The sequence below is a fragment of the Callithrix jacchus genome, chromosome 15 (assembly GCF_049354715.1).
Source record: "Callithrix jacchus isolate 240 chromosome 15, calJac240_pri, whole genome shotgun sequence".
Classification (NCBI taxonomy): domain Eukaryota; kingdom Metazoa; phylum Chordata; class Mammalia; order Primates; family Cebidae; genus Callithrix; species Callithrix jacchus.
Window position 1 is genome coordinate 45947745 of NC_133516.1, and position 19522 is coordinate 45967266.

A 19522-nucleotide genomic window follows, 5' to 3' on the forward strand; every position below is an offset into this window, starting at 1 on the left:
ACCTGGCTAATCTTTTGTACTTTTAGTAGAGATGGGGTTTCACCATGTTGGCCACGATGGTCTCCATCTCTTGACCTCGTGATCCACCCACCTTGGCCTCCCAAAGGGCTAGGATTACAGGCGTGAGACACCGCGCCCAGCCGACCTCACCCAATTTTTCAGGTGTCTCCTTCCATATCTAGATATGAGATTCAGGTGGGGATTCCACCAGCTCTGGCAAGAACAAGAAATCCTAAGGGCAAAGTGCTCACATTTTTGGGTGGCAACATTTTCTGGAACAAAAGCATCCTTATTTTTTTAGAGCAGGAACCCACAAAGAAGTTAGGCTTTCTTGACCGATTTCAGAATCAATTGTTTTTTACCATCTAGATGGGGAGGGGAGTTCAATCTTTTGGCTTCCCTGGGCCACACTGGAAGAAGAACTGTCTTGGGCCACACACAAAATACACTAACACTAACGATAGCTGCTGAGCTTAAAAAAAATCCCCCCAAAAATCTCATGATGTTTTAAGAAAGTTTATGAATTTGTGTCGGGCTGCATTCAAAGCCGTCCCGGGTTCAATGGGGCCTGTGGAGCATGGGTTGGACAAGCCTGATCTGAATGAAGGAAGGGGGTCAAAGAACTGTTGACTTATTGAGTGACTCTAAGGCTTGAAGTGCTTTAATATACGGTACTTCATAAACTTTTCCCACACCATGGAGGTGGATATTTCATACTCAACAGACTGAATATCACATAGTTAAAAAGTGACAGAGCCACCTTTGAGCTTGACTTCCCCATCCTCTCCTTCTGTTCTCCTTTATCAAGAAATAGAGACTGAAGAGACTGGCAGATGGATGGGAAAGAAGGAAGAAAAAAACTAAACCATATCCAGATACAGTAGATTCCCAATAGGCCTGCATGGCTGACCACAGAAACGATGAACACATTTTCCTTCTGTATTCTTCAGGACATAACCAACACACATCTCCCAAATAAAGCCAAAATGAAATGACAATAAGTGAAAAATCTTCAGATTACACAGTCTTGATACAACACCATGGCATGATGGTATAAGGGTGTTTTGGCCGAGAAGGTTTCCCACTTATAGCTATTTTTTTTTCTTCCTTAACAAGAATACCTCCATTTTACTGACAGAAGCAATATACTCAGCTAACAACGATATTTCTGCACCTCCTTAGTGGCTACATGTGGCCATATATATTCCGGCCAATGACATGGAAGGGTGTGACTTCTGGGAGAGCTCTTTTAAAGTAGGCCAGGCAATTGTTAGCCAGGGCCCTTTTTTTTGCCCATTCCCCCATCTTTCACCTTCTTGTCTAGAATATAATCACAATGGCTAGACCGAAGTAACCTTACAGATGGGAATGGAAGATGTAACCTGACGATAGTAAGTAAGACAGAAAGTTATGAGCCTGAACTTTAAAATTCTTTTATTTTTATACTATGGAGCCACCAGACCAACCCTGGATTGCCTCTTTCTGAACTTCTTTTATGAGTGAGAGAAATAAACTCTTTCTTTATCTGCAGTGTCTGTTGCTAAGAATGAATGCAATTCCTGAATGATACAGCAGTGGTTTTCAAACAGTAGCATACTTTACAATCATCGGAGGCCTTTATTAAAGATGACTGCCATTTTCATCTCTCTGGGCTGAAAAGGAAGCCCGAACTCTGCACTCTTAACATACACCTCACACCACACTAGAAGAAACACTAGTATAAGGAAAAGACAAACACAACCACAAAGTAAAGGCCAATCCTCCTGAAGTATAATCTCAGATATGAGCTGAAACATTCAGAAGGTTTTATGAAAATCCAACTTAACCCAGGGAATACTGGCCCTTTATTTCATGATTCCCCCTCATGTGCAGTTTGAGAAGCTTGGAATCTTGTTTAATCTACCTCAGTGTGGGGAGGTAATATCTAAAATGCACCTGAGCATCTCAGAAGGCAGGTTGTACGGAGAAAGGAAAGACGTTGCCTGAATTTGCAGCACGTGGTGGTTTTTCAAAAAGTACACAGTGGTTCCCAAATGGGGACCTGGGGGACCATCAGGTAGCATTACAGCTGTGAGCAAATAGGGATGGGCTGCTCGTGAGGGTCCCTGTGTTCATTTTGCACCTATTCGCCAGAATTTCATTACCCAAGCAATAGGAGAAAAGGGCCATTAAGTGGCATTTAAGAGGTGAAATTGTACCAAGTTTGGCTCCTTCCCTTTTCTCCTGGAGACCCACATTATAATTTTAATTGGTTTACTCAGGAAGCAATTTAGAAAACAACAGTCTAATGCCTAATGCCTAAACAATGTCTCTATCATGTTAAACTCCCCTAGGATTAGGATCAAAATCAGAAATAAAAGCTCATTTGCAGTATTTTCAAAAAAGAATCTTTCAAAGACGCCTTTCTTTTGTTCATACTTGATGTCTAATTCAACAGCAATTCTTGTTGGATGTAGGTTCAAAACATATGCAGGATCCAGTCATTTTCTACCACCCCTGCAGGACCAGTCTAGCCATGACTAAGTGCTCGCCTGAGCTGTTGCTGCGGCTGCTTCTGGATCCAGCTTTCATCTTTGTGCCACTGCAGTTGAGTCTCCATTCAGCAGCAATAACAACTCTATTGGAATATAAACGAGGGTGTGTCACTGCTCTGCTCAAAACCCTGGATGGTCTGGGTGCAGTGGCTCATGCCTGTAATCCCAGCACACTGGGAGGCTGAGGCAGGATGATTGCCTGAGCCCAGCAATTCAAGACTGACCTGGGAAACATAGGTAGGCCATGCCCCTACAAACATTAAAAAAAAAAAAAAAAAAAAAAAGCCAGGCTGTGCTGGTGCACACCTGAGGTCCCAGCTACTCTGGAGGCTGAGCTGGGAGGATTGCTTGAGCCTGGGAGGTTGAGACTGCAGTGAGTGGCAACTGTGCCATTGCACTCCAGCCTGGGTAACAGAGATTCTATCTCAGAAACAAACAAAAAAACCCCAAAAACTCAAAACCCCAAAAAACAACCTTGGACGATCTCCCATACCTCTATGATGCAAAGCCAGTCTTCACTATAACACTTCACTGCCTCCTTATAATCTGGCTGACTGTGTCTCTTACCTTTTGATCAGATCTTTTGCTCTCAATGACCTCCTTGCTGTTTGTTTCACCTCACGGCCTTTACACCAGCCATTCCCTCTGCCTGCAAGGTTCACGATGGGATTACACGATGTCATCCTCTTTTCTTCCAGTCTTTGCTCAGTGGTCACCTTAGTTGCCTTCCCTGACTATCCTAATAAATTAGCACCTCTATCCCTTATTCTCCAGCCTATTGCTTCTCAACTGCGGGTAACAATACCCTCCAAGAGATATTTGACAACATCTATATCTAAAGATGTTTTTTGTTATTTCAACTTGGGGAGGGGGCTGCTCTTGGCATATATAGTTGGTAGAGGCCAGGGACGCTGATAAACTTCCTACAATGCATGGATCAGCCCCCACAGCAAATGATGATCCCCATCAAAATGCCAAATCCCCATCAAAGTGCTAAAACTGTCAAACTCTTAATCTGCTTTTTGTCAAAGAACTTATCAGTGCTGACAAATGATCTACTTGTTCATTGTCTTTCTCTTCCCTCTAGAATGTGAGTATTTGGGACTGTGTTTGCTAGATACCCCCAGAAGAGGGTCTGGCATGTACTAGGTACTCAGTAAGTGTTTGTTGAATGGATGCATGCTATATTCAAACCTTATCTTTCTAGTGGTCTGGCTTATTAGAGGATCTAGACAAACACGTACAGCAAGAGAATACGCAAGTGAGGTTTCAAGAGGAACCAGAATAAAACTCATTAAGCTTCTCTTTCATTTCATCAAAGCACTTCCTTTTTCACCAAAGATTAGTGCTGTGGGGTGGGTGGAGGAGATGCTAAGTGAAGGATGTATAGAATAACTGTCAAGGTACTGTTTATTTCAGAGGAAGCGGCAAAAGCAACACCCATTTGTATTTGAAGCCGGAGAATTTCTTTCAAGTTGAGTTAACTTTGTTTGAACAAATTAAGGAAAATAATTATGTTATGCCCTAAGCCGGTGCTATAATTCAAAATCACATGAGTTGCTTTGCTTCTGTGCCTGTTAGCTCTCACGTGCCCACCTTTCCCAATCCTGTTAGTTTATTATTTTATTTAGAATATTAAACTTCAATGTTTAGTTAGAAAATGCTTTCCATTTAGTGTGGAGCATTATCTGACATTTATTTTATCTTGTCTTAAAGAAAAGGTTGCAGAAATGGAAGAACTTGGGGTTTGAACATTTTCTATTTAAGCTACACTGAAATTTAACACTCCCTCATCCGGATTTTACCAAAACATCCTTTGCAGATTGTGTACACATTTGCATATCCGCCCTATTAAAAATTCCCCCAACAGTTGCCTACTTTTTTTGACAACAGTTTTTTCAGTATTAACTTTTATTAAAACACCAGGATGGCAGTTTCCTACAGGGGTTATGTGTTTGGACTCTGGAGTCAGATTGCTTGGATTCAAATACTGGATTTAACACCATCTGCATGTAGTTAGGCAAGTTACTTTATCTCTTGTAGAAAGTTAATATCTCCATCTGTAAAATGGGGACAATAATATCTATCTTGAAGCATTAATAAGAGGCTCAAATGATATCGTGTAACTCGCATAGAGAGAGGCACAGGCTGAAGGCTCTATATTTCTTGGCTTTGAAGCAGTCTCATGCATAATTCATAAATGTCTATGTTATAAACAGAATTGTATACCCACTGTGATGCATATGTCAAATCCCTAACCCCTATATGTGATTATATTTGCAGATAGGGCCTATGAGGAGGTAATTAAGGTTAAATGAGGTCATAAGCCTGGGGCCTATTCAATAAGACTGGGGTCCTTGTAACAAGAGGAAGAGAGGAAGAGATAACCAGCAGCGTGCACAGAGAAAAGGACATCTGCAAGCCAGGAAGAAAAGCCTCAGCAGAAATCAACGTTGCTGATACCTTGATCTTGAGCTTTTGGCCTCCAGAACTGTGAGAAAATAAATTTCTGTTGTTTAAGCCACCTAGTCTGTGGTATTCTTGTCTGTTATCTGTGACACATAAGCCTAAGGAACTGTTGAGTGCTTGTGGGGAAAGAACACACACATGAATGAGAAACCACCCCTAAGTGGAAAGAGGTTATATTTGGCAGAGGGTATAACATAAGCATAAGTCAGGTACTGATTTGCAGCATTTGCCAGTTTCCATAGGGTATGTGATCCCAACATAATCCACATTCAAGCTACCAATGGGATGCCACTGAATGTGGAATTGGGAAGAGATACACATAACATACCATGACACAGTACTCCCACCATACAGATATATAGGCAAAACAATCTCAAGAGCATAGATAATAGTGGAATATGATAAGGGAATTAGGAAGTGATGAACTTCAAGTATTTATCATCTTTAAAAATTATAATGTATTTAACTGTAGGTTTATGGAACTAAATTTTCATAATGGCTATATTTAACAACCGATTTACAAAATTCCTGAAAACTGACCAAATGGCTCTTGCAAGGCAGTATGAGGCTGGCTCCAGCACATCACTGTCAGAAGCTTAAATGGTCAGCATCCTTGGCAAATTCTCTTTTAAAAAGTAAAAAGAGCAGTAGAAGAGCTGTAAAGAGATTAAACAGCTAAGGAGCACTTCAAAGAGTATGATGACAACTTATCTGTTGCCCAACTCTGTCGGTCTTCAATAGTCCCAGCAAATCACACACTAAGCCAAGTTGTCTATCTCAGCTGACACATACTTCAGAGTATTCACAGCTCTTCTGTCTCCGGTCTTTCCCAAATCCCCAGAATTTTGCCCTTTCTCTATACTACCCTTTTCTTTTCCCCCTTCCTGTTTTCTTTCTAAACTCCCAGGCATAGTACAGAACTGATGAACACTCACAATTATTTATGTAGTAGCAGGTGTTTCGTTTTCTCAAAGTAAAGACAATGTGAGTTAAACATAGTGTAGTTCCCCATGAAGAAGAAAAACGACAAAACCCCTACTCAAACCTTAATAAAACTCCTTTTTTATGCTAGCCTGTTGTTATCAAACTGTGTTCTGTTAGGTCACTGGTTCTTAATAGAGAAAAAAAGATTCTCCACTTTTGGGACAGCTACTCCAGTATCAACTAATATTTACCTACAGTGTAGGAGAAAGAAAGTGCATTTGGTGTTTAATGTTTGAGTCCTAACAATGACAAATTCTAACTGTGCATCTTTGGCCAAGTTATCCACCTTCTCTGGGCTTCAGTGTCCTTATCTCTAGGACTAGATTCATTGTATTCATCTCATAGAGTTATCATGAGGATTGAAAGTGAGGAAAATGTGACTGCTGCATGCACTGAAGATGGTGGCTGTTGTGGGAAGGTTGTTCCTGGCTCCAGTTGCCTGACATGTGCATACTATCCCGTCTCTGCAGCCCTTAGGCCCGTGGCTTCTGAGGAAAAACAAGCTTGAGAAACACATTGTGGTCCGGTTCTGGTCGAGCAGAATTCGCCTTTGGCACCAGTTGCTCATATCACGCACTTGCTGTCACTCTGTTTTAAAGGTACAGCCTTTGTCAATGGAGAGGTCAAAGATCGATGCCTTGATGATTATAAGGGGGAAATATCTGGTTCTTTTCTTCTATCCTTTGGATTTCACCTTGTGTGTCCAAAACAATTTCTTGCTTTTAATGATAAAGACAATGGACTTTACAAAGTGAACTGTGAAGTTGTTGCAGACTTAGTGGATTCCCACTTTAGCCATCTTGCCTGGATAAATGTACCAAGAAAGAATGGTGGTTTGGGACACATGAACATCACACTTTTGTCAGATTTAACTAAACACATTTCCCAAGACTATGGTGTGCCATTAGAAAGTCGTTGTCTTGCACTAAGAGGAGTCTTCATAATTGACCCCATGAAATTATCAAGCATTTGAGTGTCAATGACTTATCAGTGGGCTAAAGCATGAAAGAGACCCTCTGCTTGGTGAAGGCATTCCTGTTTGTAAAAAACCCATGGAGAAGTTTGCTCAGCAAAGTGGACACTGAAGTCTACTACAATCAAGCCAAATCCAACTCTTTCCAAAGAATATTTTGAGAAGGTAAATCAGTAGACATCTCATGTGTATCTGCACCTTCTCACCCCAGAGAGGGGAACCCCAGTTGGAACCTACTTTTAGCATTTCAAAGATGATTATTTGTAGAAGGCAAGGAACCGATTATGTATGTATTCACAAATATTACTCTAAATGTTTTGTTTTTGTAATACTGGCTAAGGTTTTTTAAACATTGTTAGTTGTTAGTATAAGAAGCCCTTCACTGAAAATATCTTGAGGGCTAGCTAGTTTCTACAGAGCACTAGTTAACCTATTTCTTAGATCATGTCTTCAAGGAGAATACTCTTCTTTCTTAGCCTTACCTGAATCTTTGTCTACACCAAAGTAGTACAACAAGCATTGAAAGCTTCTGATCAAGGGTCTTGACATTTTCTTCTTGAATTTTTTTTAAGTTAACAAAGATCACAGCTTTAAGTTCCCTTAGATTCATAGTTCAGCCATTTTGTTCATTACATCCACACACATTTCTAGATATTGATTGGTGTAATTGATTATATAGGATATTTAATGAATCCAGGGATTGCATTTTGAATTATTACAATTATTTTCTTTGCTGAAGTGTTCAATATAAAATATAACAAAAATAAACACATTTTAAAATAAAGTGACAAAAGAATGACAATACACTCTGAACTATACGGCTATATATAATTGTCAGATCAGTTTTATTATTATTAAAAATAACAACAAAACTAGAAATTAGAATTGCTTGGGGCTACTAGTAATCATGACCTGAGAATAGTGGTCCAGGACTGGGTTGGCATTTTATAAAAACTATGAAGCATCTAGTCTCTTCCTATCTTTCTGTACCCACCATCCCATGTGTTAGTGACATCTATTCTCAAAATTGCAAAATAGCTACTGAAGTCCCAATCATCACATTCATGTTCCAGGTAAGAAGGTGGGTAAGGTAAGAGGCAGTTGGATCAACAACGTTTAAAAAGATTTACTAGAAGTTCTAATCTCCTATTTATAATCCCTCAGATAGGACTAGCTGCAAGGGAAGCTAGGAAACATAGTCCTTAGCAGGACATACTGTTGTCCAGAATACAATCAGGTTCTGTTAGTCAGAAAGGAGGAGATGCTAACACTGGGTGACACCTAGCAATCTGTGTCTCCAAAGAATATCTGAATTTTGAGTTATCTCTACCTTATATGGAGTCCTTAGGAGTGTCCTACATGGTATCTTTTCTGTGTGATTTAAATCATTGTTTTTGATTCTGCACTTCACATATACCATAATTAGTCCATTATCCCTCTCTACTATTAGTATTACTTTCACAGGGTTAGGCAAAGCCAGTTTGAATAGAATTTAGAAAGCAAAGACAGAAGAAATTCTAGGACCAGATCAAGTTTTCAAGGGTCCAAAGTGATTCATAATGAAACATGCTGTAATCCAAAGCAAGAATTCTTTTTGCAAGAGACTGGAGCTTGCTGATCACAGGACATTGTTGGAAACCCATTTTAAAATACAGGTGACCTTTGTTTCAATTCAGTTCATTTAAGGCAGTTTCATTTCTGCACATTAAATAAATGATTAATCACCAAAAATATGAAAATCAACGAACTCACTTATACATTACAAAGGATATGTTTCTTACTACCAGGGTGACTTTCAGCCTGAGTAACTTGCCTTGCCTACTAACTTTCAAATGAAATATGAAAACAATTGTGAGAATTTGGTCTTTCCTGTTCCAAAACATCAAAAGATCAGTGAAGGTAAAACCTTGGCCTGCAGGTTATAGATTGCATATAGTCATAAATCCCCCAAGGGACTATATTATGCCACAGAGAAACAGACAGGAAAGAAGGTTTGGTGTGGATGAGCTAGAATATGCCATAATATCTCAAACACCACCAAAATATCACTAGTTTCATATCGCAATGTTTTTTTAATTAAAATTTTTATTGTGATATATGCAATGGTGAAAATGGCAAATCTTATACCACATAAATAATAATTCTCCATTTCTCCTCCCCTCAACCCCTGGTAACCTCGAATTTACTGTCTCTATGAATGTGTCTAGTCTAGATACTTCATGTATGTGGAATCATGCAACATTTGTCCTTTGTGTCTGCTTATTTTACCTAGTGTAATGTTTCCAAGGCTAATTTCTGTTGTAGCTTGTGTCAGAACTTTGCTTGTGGCTATTATTTCACTGCATGTATATATCATATTTTGTTTATCTGTTTTATCTGTTGATGGAACTTCGGTTGTTTTTACCTTTTGACTACTGAGAATAATGCTTCAGTGAACATTGGTGTACAATTATATTTGAGTCTTTGCTTTCAATTACATTGCATATATACCTATGAGTGAAACTGCTAGATGATATAGTAATTCTGTTTACCTTTTAAGAGGAACTGCCAAACAGTGTTCCAAAGTGGCTTCAGCATTTTATATTCCCACCAGCAATACACAGAAATTCCAGTTTCTCCACATCCTTACCAACATTTATCTTCCAATTGTTAAAATTATAATCATCTTCGTAGGTGTGAAGCAGTATCTCACCATGGTTTTGACTGGCACTATATTCATGACTAATGATGCTGGACATCTTCTCATGTACTTATCAGCTGACTGTATATCACCTTTGGAGAAATGTTTACTGAAGTCCTTTGGTCATCTTTTAATTGAGTTGTCTTTTTGTTGAACTGTAGTGGTTCTTTATGTATTCTGTATCTTAAACCCTTATCTATACCATGCTTTTTTTTCTGTCTCACACTGTATCCTCCTATAGGTAGGCAGAGACCCAGGTAATGGGGGCTCCATTTGGAGATATGCCTCCATCATGATGGCAGCAGAGAAAAGGAAGGCTGGAGCTGAACACTGGCAGTGAAAAACTTTTTCCTGGATATATGCACCTGAGTTCTGTTCACATTTCACTGGTGAAAGCAAGTCTCAGGCACATGCCTAACTTTAAAGGGACTGAGAAAGCACATTTCCCCTTTGTGACTGGAAGAAGAGGGAATGAACCTTTTGTAAATAGCCTTAATCCCTGCCACAGCAGGGGAAGAATGGAGGACTATGTGAGTAGGATATTACATTTTGCAAAGATAAATATAAGTGATTCTCTCTATTCATGGCAGTTATGTGCTACAAAGTCACCGCACTGAATTTCTGAATACTGAACATTCCTCCTAGGGGAAATATGGGGCTAGGTTCCTACGAGCCTCTGGTCCTAACATTGTTGTTAACCAATTAATCCATAACCTTGTTTCATGTGTGTTTCTGTTTAAGGGCAACTTACTTAATATGTATTGTTGATTCATTAATATTGAACTCAAGGCCAACAGCACTATAACTCATGCCTGAAGATTATCTAACATACATACTTTCTCTACAAAGCACATCACAGCCTTCTTGCTTTTAGAAATGCTAGATGGCACTTTACTATGCTTAGGGCTATTTTAAACAGTGAAATAACCAACAAAAAGCATAAGATGCAAAAATGTGGCCCTAAATAGACTACTTGTTTATTCAGTTTGTGAGCTGGAGTGAGAAGACATAGAGTTAGCTATTCTACCTCAGCTGGTCATGTATGTACTGGGCAACTCAAATTTTTTATTGCTCTGTGTATGCCTGTTAATGACCGTGAATGTTGCAAGTATTGATTTTGAGATTATAAGTAAAGTCTGCAAATGATGATGAAAGTACTCCTGCAAGTATTGATTTTGGGGTTACAAATAAATTTTGGCAAGTAGGCACATTTGCAAATACAAAATCATGAAAAATGGGGATCAACAAAATTATAAACTTTGATCACCGAGGAGTAAAGGGCTGAGCCAAGATTTAAATTTAGGTCTGACTTCAAAGCTCATTCTCTATCCATTTCACTCCAGTGTCTCCACAAACTAGTCAAGGATTATATTCTGTCTGATGTGTTCGATGAAGCAATGAGCAGTGTAGTCACAGTTCAGTCTTTGAGCTTGCAATTCCTGATAAAACCTTAAATACTAAATAGGCCAGAGTGGCTGTTTAATCATGAAAGCCACATGGATCAGTTCGAACTCCAAAGAAGGCAAAAATCAACTGCATTGTTGAGTAATGTGCATACTTTGAATTCTTTGAATGTTATGTGCATATGTTATACAATGAGGATTATGGGAAATAACTCAGGTCTTGGGTCTGTGCAAGGGAAGTTAATGTGCCCAGGTTTGTCCCCAACAAAGGAAAGGCTATGTGGTCCCTGAGGGGACTGCTCCAATTCCTGAGAGCTATTTTATGTATGTAGGCGTTTATTTATTCTGTGGTAAAATAGACAGAATATCAAATTGATCATTTTCACCATTTTCAGCAGCATTACATACGTTCACATTGTTATGCAACTACAGCCACTGTCCATCTCCAGAACTTCCTTCATCTTCCAACCACCTGTTTCCCATCCTCCTCCTCCTCAGCCCTCAGAAACCACCATTTTCCTTTCTGTATTCTATGAATTGGACAATTTGAGAGTGATTTTTTTTTTTTTGAGATAGAGTCTCCTTCTGTCACTCAGGCTGGAGTGCAGTGGCACTACCTCCTGATTTCGTTATTCTGCTGCTTCAGCCTCCTGAGTAGCTAGGATTATAGGCATGTGCCCCCGCTAATTTTTGGTAGAGATGGAGTTTCACCATGTTGGCCAGGCTGGTCTCAAACTCCTGACCTCAGGTGATCTGCCCACCTTGGCCTCCCAAAATGCTGGGATTACAGGTGTGAGCCACCATGCCCAGCCAAGTGTGACTTTTATTACATGTTGGGACCAAATGGTTTTCTGCAGTAAACTCTGAAATTATGGTGAAATCAATGGGGTAAAAAAAATGAGTCAGACAATGTATCTATATATTTAAGTGCTTTCATAAACAACTTTCTTTCTGTTTTTAATAAGACAATTAAGGATCACAGGGAAGATGCTGACCCCAGCCATTAGAATCTATAACAAATGAAAAGATCTGGGAACTCAGTTGTGTGTAGAATTTCCATTGAGGAGAACTAGGAAATAAATCACCACTGATAACTGGGCAAGTTATAGCTTTTGAATTATCAGTCTTAGGCCATTCACTTTATTACATTTTACAGATCATGGAATTTCCTTTATATAGTACTTCTTCCTAGCTCATGACAGTCTCCTGATTGCTCTACAAGTGGCATGAGAAGAAACGAAAGGTATTAGCCAACAATTGTGAGAGACAAGTACTCAGTATCAGTGAGGCTCAGTTTTGAATAAGCAATTCTGGCAGGCACCCTTCCACATTCCCACAGTCCTGAAACAACGCTTATCCTCATACTATCACAGGCTTCATCCAAAACCAGACATATTGTTAGTTGGTTAGCCAACAACAGTGCCCCACTCTATTAGTGCCATTTAGTTTTGGTTTTCTATTATAATTATCTCTTTCTCTTTGTTGCCTATAGAATGCTTTACACTTGTTTTGGTTATCCTACTGACAGTTCTTCTAGACCCTTCTTGAAACTAGGCAGAAAATGGATCAGAAAAAAAAAAAAATCTTAACTTTCCTACCACATGTTTAGGAAGTAACCTTTGAAAATGAGAGTTTCAGAATCCGTTGTTACGTGTTAAGTGAAGGGAGCAAAGATGTGTGAAATATAACAGGCATGAAATGATCTTAAAATTCTTAGTATTCATAAGATTTTGTTTTAAAGAGAAAGTGTCCAAATTATATTTTACTTTGGCTTGAGTGAATATAAACCCAGGGTCTGGTGAATTGGTTCAGAAGTATATTGAGATGTAGGCTACTTAAGATGGGAAGAAAAATATTTCATGGGTAATCTAAGATGTGGTACCAAAGACTGCATCACAGAAGATCACTATCATATTAAGAAGGAAGGCAGAAATACTGAATAACTGGAGCTTTGTTAAAAGTGAATGAGGGAGGAAAACAAGACATAAGTATAGCAAGTGCAAAGGCATGAGGCAGGAGGAAGCTTGGGGTTCCTGAAGAGTGGCCCTATAGTTTGAATGTGTCCCCCAGATTTAGGTATTGGAAACTTAATCCCCAGTGCAACAATGTTGGGAGATGGGGCCTTTTGGAAGTTGCTTGGAATTTGATGGCTCTACTCTCATGAATAGATTAATGCTGCCACGAGAGGATTTGTGGCCGGTTGTGGCCACTCACCTGTAATCTTAGCAATTTGGGAGGACAAGGTGGGAAGATCTTTTAAGTCCAGGAGTTAGAGACCAGCCTGGGGCAACATGGTGAAACCCTGTCTCTACAAAAAATACAAAAAATTAGCTGGGAGTGGTTATGTTTATCTATAATCCCAGCTACCTGGGAGGCTGAGGTGGGAGGATCACATGAGTGCAGGGAGGCTGAAGCTGCAGTGAGCTGTGAGTGGACCACTGCACTCTGGCCTGGGTGACAGAGTGAAACCTTGTCTCAAAAAAAAAAAAAAAAAAAGGACTTGCTGGGGTGAGTTCATCTCCTCTGCTCTTCTGCCATGTAAGACATAGCATTTATTCCATCTCTTGCCCTTCCACCTTTTATCATATGAGGATGCATCAAGAAAACCCTCACCAGATGCTGGTGACTTGATCCTGGATGTCCCAGCCTCTGGAATTGTGAGAGAATAAATTTCTGTTCTTTATAAATCACCCAGTCTCAGGTATTCTGTTATATCAGCACAAAACAGACTAAGACAAGTGGCAAAAGGTCAAATGTGGCTGGATGTTAAAAAATGGTGGATAATCGCTCCAAGAATAGAAATATATTCTATAGCTTTCCACCAAGCAAAGAAAAATAAAGAAAACTGGGAAGACTTCATTAAAAAAACAAAACTCAAGTAAACAGAATAAAGCAGAGGAAAAAAGATAACAAATAGAAAATAAAGTGGTAGGAATGATTATATGAGTTATCATAATAAATTTAAATGTATTATACTCATAAATTAAAAGATGGATTATCAGTTTGGAATAATAGAAATGCAATATCCATCATGTGTTGTTTGCAGAGTCCCACTTAAAATCATAAGAAAGAAAGAAAAAAAAATGGGGAAGAGCTGGGCGCCAAGATAGCCAAGAGGTGGGAACACTGGAATGCAGCTCCTAGTGGATGAGACGCAGAGTGCTAGAGGACTTCACAATTTCAAGTGAGGTGCTGGCTTCCTTTTGGCAGGACTGGTAGGGCACAAAAATAGCCCAGAGAAGGCCAGCTGAAGCAGGGTGAGAGCCACCCAAGGAGGGCGAACTGAGACAGGGCGGGGTGCGTCCCCACCTAGAACATGTAGCCAGCTTGAACTGTCAGGGACTTCAACCCCTCAGTGCTCCAATTTGGATCCTGTGCTTCCCTCATCCCTCCTGTAACCCAAGGTCCATGAGAGCTCTGCGGGACTGAGGGGTGCTGTGGGCTGTCAATGGAAATCTGAGCGATGGCACCTGCCTGGTGCTGCAAGGTGTTGGTACAAACCTGGGAGGAAGTCTGGATTAACACCAGCAGGACGGAGCTACCCATCCTACAGAAGGAGGCACAGTTGAAAGCAGAGAAACAGGCCATAAGGCTTGGCAGGCCCCACCCCCACAAAACTCAAACTGAAGCCATGCAATAGAGAGCTTCACTGCAAATATACCAGACTCTAACCAGGTAGACTGGGCTCAGGGAAGGAGATATGCCATTGGGAAGGTGGAGATAATCTCATCTGTAAATAAACTCCAGGGGAAGACCACTCACCCAGCAGCCTAACTGAATCCAAGGCACCCAGTAGCCACTTCTACAGGCCAAGAAAGATAGCTCCAACTTCAACAGAAAGGATGTCCACTCAGAGATTCCTCCCCAAATCACCAACTTCAAAGATCAAAGGGAGATAAATCCATGAAGATGGGAAGACACCACCACAAAAAGGATGAAACCTTCAAAGACCAGAACACCTCTTCCCCTCCCAGGGATCACAACTCCTCACCATCAAGGGAACAAAACAAGACAGAGAATGAGTTTGACAAATTGACAGAAGCATGCTTCAGAAGGTGGGTAATAACAAACTTCTCTGAGTTAAAAGACCATCTTCTAACCCAATGCAAAGAAACTAAGAACCTTAAAAAAAGGTTAGATGAAATGCTACTAGAATAACCAGCATGGAGAAGAACATAAATGACTTGATGGAGCTGAACAACACAGCACAAGAACTTCACCAGGCATACACAAGTTTCAACAGCAAAATTGATCAAGCAGAAGAAAGGATATCAGAGATTGAAGATCAAATCAATAAAATAAAATGAGAAGGCAAGATTAGAGAAAAAAGAGTGAAAACAAATGAACAAAGCCTCCAAGAACTGGGATTATGCGAGAAGACGTAATCTACGCTTGATTGGCGTATCTGAATGTGATGGGGAGAAGGAATCCAAGCTGGTAAACATTCTTCAGGATATTATTCAAGACAACTTCCCCAACCTAACAAGGCAGGCCAACATTTAAATCCAGGAAATACAGAGAACACCATAAAGATACTCCTCAAGAAGAGCAACCCCAAGGCATGTAACAGTCAGATTCATCAGGGTTAAAAGGAGGGAAAAAATCCTAAGGGCAGCCAGAGAGAAAGGCTGAGTAACCCACAAAGGAAAGACCATCAGACTTAACAGCAGATCTCTCAGCAGAAGCCCTACAAGCTAGAAGGGAGTGGGGCCAATATTCATCATCCTTAAAGAAAAGAACTTTCAACACAGAATTTCATATCCAGCCAAACAAAGCTTCATAAGTGAAGGAGAAATAAAATCCTTTATGGACAAGCAATTGCTGAGAGACTTCATTGCTATAATACCTGCCTTACAGGAGCTCCTGAAGGAAGCATTTAAATGGAAAGGAACCACCAGTACCAGCCACTGCAAAAATGTACCAAATGGTAAACAATGATGCAATGAAGAAACCATGTCAAATAACAGGCAAAACCACCAGCCAGTAGCACAATAGCAGGATCAAATTCAAACATAACAATATTAACGTTGAATGTAAATGGCCTAAATGCCCCAGGTAAAAGACAAAGACGGGCAAATTGGCTAAAAAGTCAAGAGCCATCAATGTGCTGTATTCAGGAGACCCATCTCATGTGCCAAGACTCACATAGACTCAAAATATACGGATGGAAGAAGATTTACCAAGCAAATGGAGAGCAAAAAAAAAAAAACCCCAAAAAAGCAGGGGTAGCAATCCTAGTCTCTGATAAAATGGACTTTAAACCAACAAAGATCAGAACAGACAAGGGCATTACATAATGGTAAAAGGATCAATGCAACAAGAGCTACCTATCCTAAATATATATTCACCCAATGCAGGAGCACCCAGATACATAAAGCATGTTCTTAATGACCTACAAATAGACTTAGACTTCTGCACAGTAATAGTGGGAGACTTCAACACTCCACTGACAATATTGGACAGATCAACGAGACAGAAAGTCAACAAGGATAGCCAGGACTTGAATGCAGACCTGGACCAAGTGGACCTAATAGACATTTACAGGACACTCCACCCCAAATCCAGAATACACATTCTTCTCAGCACCACACCACACTTACTCTAAAATTGGCCACATAATTGGAAGTAAATCACTCCTCAGCAAATGCAAAAGAATGGAAATCATAACACAGTCTCTCAGACCACAACACAATCAAATTAGAACTCAGGATTAAGAAAAGCATTGAAAACTGCACAATCACATGGAAACTGAACAACTTGTTCCTGAATGATGAGTGGATAACAATGAAATGAAGGCAGAAAGAAAAATGTTCTTGGAAACCAGTGAGAATGAATATACAATGTACCAAAATCTATGGGACATATTTAAAGTAGTGTCTAGAGGGAAATTTATGACAATAAATGCCCACATGAGAAACAAGGAAAGATCTAAAATCAATACCCTATCATTGAAATTGAAAGAGCTAGAGGAGCAAGATCAAAAAAACTCAAAAGCAAGCAGAAGATAAGAAATAACTAAGATCAGAGCAGAACTAAAGGAAACAGAGACATGAAGAACCCTTCAAAAAATTCAATAAATCCAGGAGCTGGTTTTTTGAAAAGATCAACAAAATAGACTGCTAGCTAGACTAATACAAAAGAAAAGACAGAAGAATTGAATAGATGCAATAAGAAATAATAAAGGGGAGATCACCACCAATTCCTCGGAAATACAAACTACCATCAGAGATTCCTACGAACATAAACTAGTAAATCTAGAAGAAATGGATAAATTCCTGGACACTTGCACACTCCCAAGACTAAGCCAGGAATAAGTTGAAACCCTGCATAGACCAATAACAAGGGCTGAAGCTGAGGCAGCAATTAGTAGCCTACCAACCAAAAAAGTCCAGGTCCAGACAGGTTCACAGCAGAATTCTACTAGATATACAAAGAGGAGCTGGTACCATTCCTGTTAAAACTATTCCAGACAACACAAAAAGAGGGAATCCTTCCCAAATCATTTTATGAGACCAACATCATCCTGATACCAAAACCTGGCAGAGACAAAACTAAAAAAGAAAACTACAGGCCAATAACCATGATGAACATTGGTGCAAAAATCTTCAATAAAATACTGGCAAACCAAATCCAACAGCACATCAAGAAGCTTATCCATCATGATCAAGTAGGCTTCATCCTGGGGATGCAAGGCTGGTTCAACAGACACAAATCTATAAACGTAACCCACCACATAAACAGAACCAAAGACAAAAACCACATGATTATCTCAAAAGATGCAGAGAAGTCCTTCAACAAAATTCAACAGCCCTTTATGCTAAAAACTCTCAATAAACTAGGTATTGATGGAACGTATCTCAAAATAATAAAAGCTATTTATGACAAACCCACAGCCAATATCAAACTGAATGGGCAAAAACTAAAAGCATTCCCTTTAAAAATTGGTACTAGACAAGGATGCCCTCTCTCACCACTCCTATTCGATATAGTATTGGAAGTTCTATCCAGAGCAATTAGGCAAGAAAAAGTAATAAAGGGCATTCAATTAGGAAAAGAAGAAGTCAAATTGTCCTGATTTGCAAAGGACATGATCATATATTTAGAAGACCCCATTGTCTCAGTCCTAAACCTCCTTAAGCTGATAAGCAACTTTGGCAATGTCTCAGGATACAAAATCAATGTGCAGAAATCACAGGCATTCCTATACACCAACAACAAATAGCCAAATCATGAGCAAAATCCCATTTACAATTACTACAAAGATAATAAAATACTTAGGAATACAACTAACAAAAGATGTAAAAGATCTCTTCAAGGAGAACTACAAACAATTGACCAAGGAAATAAGAGAGGACACAAACAGATAGAAAAACATTCCATGCTCATGGTTAGGAAGAATCAACATTGTGAAAACGGCCACACTGCCCAAAGTAATTTATAAATTCAATGCTATCCCCATCAAGCTACCATTGACCTTCTTCACAAAACTGGAAAAAAAAGAAAAACACTCTAAACTTCATATGGAATCAAAAGAGAGCCTGCATAGCCAAGACAATCCTAAGCAAAAAGAACAAAGCTGGAAGCATCACACTACCTTACTTCAAACTATACTACAAGTCTACAGTAATCAAAACAGCATGGTTCTGGTACCAAAACAGAGATATAGACCAATGGAACAGAACAGAAGCCTCAGAAGCAACACCACACATCTACAACCATTTGATCTTTGACAAACTGGACAAAAGCAAGCAATTGGGAAAGGATTCCCTCTTTAATAAATGGTGGGAAAACTGGCTAGCCATATGCAGAAAGCTGAAACTGGATCCCTTCCTTACACGTTATGCAAAAATTAACTCCATATGGATTAAATATTTAAACATAAGACCTAACACCATGAAAACCCTAGAAGAAAACCAAGGAAACACCATTTGGGACATAGGCATAGGCAAGGACTTTATGACTAAAACACCAAAAGCAATGGAACAAAATAGACAAATGGGATCTAATTAAACTTAAGAGCTTCTGCACAGCAAAAGAAACAATCATTAGAGCAAACCAGCAACCAACAGAATGGGGAAAAAATTTTTGCAATCTACCCATCTGACAAAGGGCTAATATCCAGAATCTACAAAGAACTAAAGATTTACAAGAAGAAAAACAAACCCATTCAAAAGTGGGCAAAGGATATGAACAGACACTTTTCAAAAAAAGACATTTATGTGGCCAACAAACATATGAAAAAGTGCCCATCATCGTTGGTCATTAGAGAAATGCAAATCAAAACTACATTGAGATACCATCTCACGCCAGTTAGAATAGCGATCATTAAAAAATCTGGAGACAACAGATGCTGGAGAGGATGTGGAGGAAAAGGAATACTTTTACACTGCTGGTGGGAGTGTAAATTAGTTCAACCATTATGGAAGACGGTGTGGTGGTTCCTCAAGGATCTAGAAATAGAAATTCCATTTGACCCAGC

General features: G+C 39.5%; 1 protein-coding gene and 1 pseudogene across 5 annotated transcripts in view; one reads left to right on the forward strand and one right to left on the reverse strand.

The window, feature by feature from the left end:
- Positions 1–19522, reverse strand: part of PRICKLE2 (prickle planar cell polarity protein 2) — a 369301-nt gene that overhangs the window by 75835 nt on the left and 273944 nt on the right. The window lies entirely within an intron of this gene.
- LOC144579554 (thioredoxin-dependent peroxide reductase, mitochondrial pseudogene) lies at positions 6174–7137 on the forward strand (annotated as a pseudogene).